Here is a 3,389-nt window from a genome sequence, read left to right on the forward strand (position 1 = left end):
TGTACATTTGCTGTTATATTAAAGTTTTTCTTCATTACCCATTCAAGCCGTCTCCAGCCATTATTAAAAAAATACTAAATTAAAATACAAAATTCTTTATTATGATTTAAATATACATCATACTACAACTAGAATGAATACAACGTAAAATAAACAAAAAATAAGTGTATTTATTAAACTACAACCAGAATAAATAATTAATGAGTTTTATTTTTGCTCTTGAATTTGTTGTACTCATTCACCTTGCCATTCACCCCATAATTCTCATTAACCCCTGGGTGAACCGTTCATCCAGTTGAGAAGCACTGCTCAATATAATGGATGTCTCATAAAGGACTAATGTAAGCGTTTCGACTTTGTATGTAGTAAACCCAACCAACTTGATGACCCGTAGTACTGAACTCTATTTAAGTATCCTTTAGCTTTACATCAATATATTTTCTTAAATATTAGACGTTAAAGATGTGCACTTGTTTATACAAGTGATATTGTAACCATTTCGTTCCGAAACATGTTTTTTACTAGTATTATATATAATAAACATTTCATGTTACAACAGTAATCTATCTCAAGTTAAGTCTTATCGTCACCTTGTAGTAAATGAGCAACCAAAAATCAACTGTACTGGGAAACTTAATCTTACAAAAACTTTAGAAATAATTAACAAATTTTGTTCCCTTATTCACTGTTAATTCTTTAACCAGATTCTTTGTGTAGAATGCTTATTGAACAATAAATTTTACACACAATCCCTTTGTGCAAAGTTATTAAGTAAAAGCTATGTATATATATATATATATAACACCAAGATATCAATAAGATTCACCTGTGGATATGAATAAGATAACACTGGAATATCATACTCCCCCCCCCTTCTTTTATTAATTTCTTCTACCGGTTTCGTGACTTCAAAGGTCATTCTTCAGAAAATTAATAGTGTTAAAGATTCTCAGTAAAACTATTTCCTGAAGAGTGTGACCTTTGTTAATATATAGAGGCCATATGTGTGCGTATGTATATTGTGACTCATTGCCCAAATATTCACATTGATATTTCATTTGTTAATGCATAATTATAATAAAATTATTTTGTCAAGAAGATAGCCAATGTTTTTATATATATTATGGAATAAAGCTAAAGATATTTTTCTGGAGAAGGTATCTTCAGTTGTGACAGAAAGAACTGTGTTTTATGTAATTTTGATTACATGAAAACTACCAAAACAATAAAGAATAATAATGAAGAAATTGTGTTCTTCTTTAAAAACTAATTTAATTGCAATTCTGAGAACGTAATATATATTTTAGAATGTGTGTAAGTGGTGAGTTCTGTGTTGGTGAGACAAATAATTTAAGATTAAGGATAAATTTACATAAATTCCATGTCCCGAAAAAACTCCATTATATGCCAGAAACATTTTAATTAATGTATTTTGACAAAAGGTAAGATTCTAAAAGAACCATATTTTCACATTTTCCCTTTTTTAGCATGTAATGTAAGACATAAAAGATTATTTTTCGAAAAATATTTTATAAATTTTTATGGCAGAAGTAATTGGTTGTATCAAGACAGTAGGAATTGTGAAACCATGAAAACAGTAACTAAGACTTACAGAAAATAAAAAAGTAAGTAAGAGTATGAAATTATAGGATAAATAAATTATATTTCTATAATAATAAGAGAAAGTATAATTAAATAAAATTTTAATTTAAAAAGGAAAGTATATTGATTATTTTTTTATATTTTTGAGCATTTATAATGTATTTAGTTTATAAATGGGTGTATTATATGTTTGTAAGTTTGGAAAATATAAATTTAATTTAGATTATTTATATGTAATTGAAAACAGTATTTTTATGATTTTCTTATAGATTCTCAGTCAAATCATATTCTGAAGCGTGACTTTTTAAGTTACGAAACCGGTAGAAGAAAGTATTAAAGAAGAGAAAAAAAAATAGAATAGTCTGATATTCCAGTGTTTTCTTATAGACAGTATGATTTTTCATACTGTTCATGCTGTTCGAAACATGAACCGTTGATTTCATAATATAATGTCACAGCAGGACCATTTCGGTACTTCCTTACAAGGTTAATGATATTCCAACTGATTACTGTTACAAAAGAAGAATAGACAATAAGAGGAACATGAATATCATTTTGAAAAAATCATAGTAAGAACGAGACGTTTCATCACCTGTATAAATCTTTACCTAACTGAAAGGGAACGGATGAAAACCTTCACTGTATGATCACAATAACATTTCTAAGCTCCAAATGTTCTACGTTAAAATTACCCAGAAACTGACTAAAGTTGGCTTAGAAGAACTTACATATTAAATTCTGTTCTTTTTTTCTCTATAAGTATCTTCAAATCTGATTGTAGGTATTGCATACAGTATACAATATAAAATATATTAAAAGTATAATAATGTCCGCGTTGCTCAAAACATCCGCAGGTGCTAGTTAGTGGTACAAATCTAAGTGATATTAATTATTTGCTTTGTCTGCCTTCTCTATACAAACACCACCATCTGTCCTTATCAGAAATATTCTAAAAAGTAATCCATGTCATTATGTTAGTTTACACGTTCACAGAATGAAACTAGTATATTCTGATTATCCGAGATACTTCAGCTTGCAGAATATAAAAGTCACATCCAGAAATTCTGTAAATGAAATGTTTCCTAAGACTTCAGTATATGTACATTTGATATAAACGGGGAAGTAAATTGATTGTATTTTTTAATAGGTATGTTCTTTTATGTAACATATTAATTGTTATTTATTTACTAAACACTTTCTTACACGCTGTCCTTACCTTTTGTTTCTTCTGGTAAATGAAACGAGTGTTGGCTAAAAGAAACTGAAATGAATTGTTTCCTCCAGTTTGACGTCAATGCGTTGTTTTAACATAGTTACTAATACATGGTAGAGGAAACTGAACTGTTTGTACTCATTCACAACGTCTCAGCGGTCTTTCGAAACGGTAAAATGAATCCCAGAAGAGAAAATTGAACCGTTTTTACTTGCCCACAACAACGTCTCAGCGGTCTTTTTAAACGGTAAAATGAATCCCAGAAGAGAAAATTTAACCGTTTTTACTTGCCCACAACAACGTCTCAGCGGTCTTTTGAAACGGTAAAATGAATCCCAGAAGAGAAAATTTAACCGTTTTTACTTGCCCACAACAACGTCTCAGCGGTTTTTTGAAACGGTAAAATGAATCCCAGAAGAGAAAATTTAACCGTTTTTACTTGCCCACAACAACGTCTCAGCGGTCTTTTGAAACGGTAAAATGAATCCCAGAAGAGAAAATTTAACCGTTTTTACTTGCCCACAACAACGTCTCAGCGGTCTTTTGAAACGGTAAAATGAATCCCAGAAGAGAA

General features: G+C 29.6%; 1 protein-coding gene across 7 annotated transcripts in view; it reads right to left on the reverse strand.

Annotated features, from left to right (window-relative positions):
• Nucleotides 1-3,389, reverse strand: part of LOC111087611 (kielin/chordin-like protein) — a 26,314-nt gene that overhangs the window by 10,370 nt on the left and 12,555 nt on the right. For 6 of the 7 annotated variants that reach the window (XM_022394866.1, XM_022394862.1, XM_022394875.1 and 3 more), the window contains exon 1: nt 2,819-2,995. The exons of the other annotated variant lie outside the window; for it this stretch is intronic. The gene's annotated coding sequence lies outside the window, so the exon portion shown is untranslated. Of the gene's footprint in view, nt 1-2,818; nt 2,996-3,389 lie in introns of those variants that run through there. 7 annotated transcript variants of the gene reach the window in all.

Source organism: Limulus polyphemus, unplaced genomic scaffold (genome assembly GCF_000517525.1).
Source record: "Limulus polyphemus unplaced genomic scaffold, Limulus_polyphemus-2.1.2 Scaffold73, whole genome shotgun sequence".
In the NCBI taxonomy this organism is placed as follows: Eukaryota; Metazoa; Arthropoda; class Merostomata; order Xiphosura; family Limulidae; genus Limulus; species Limulus polyphemus.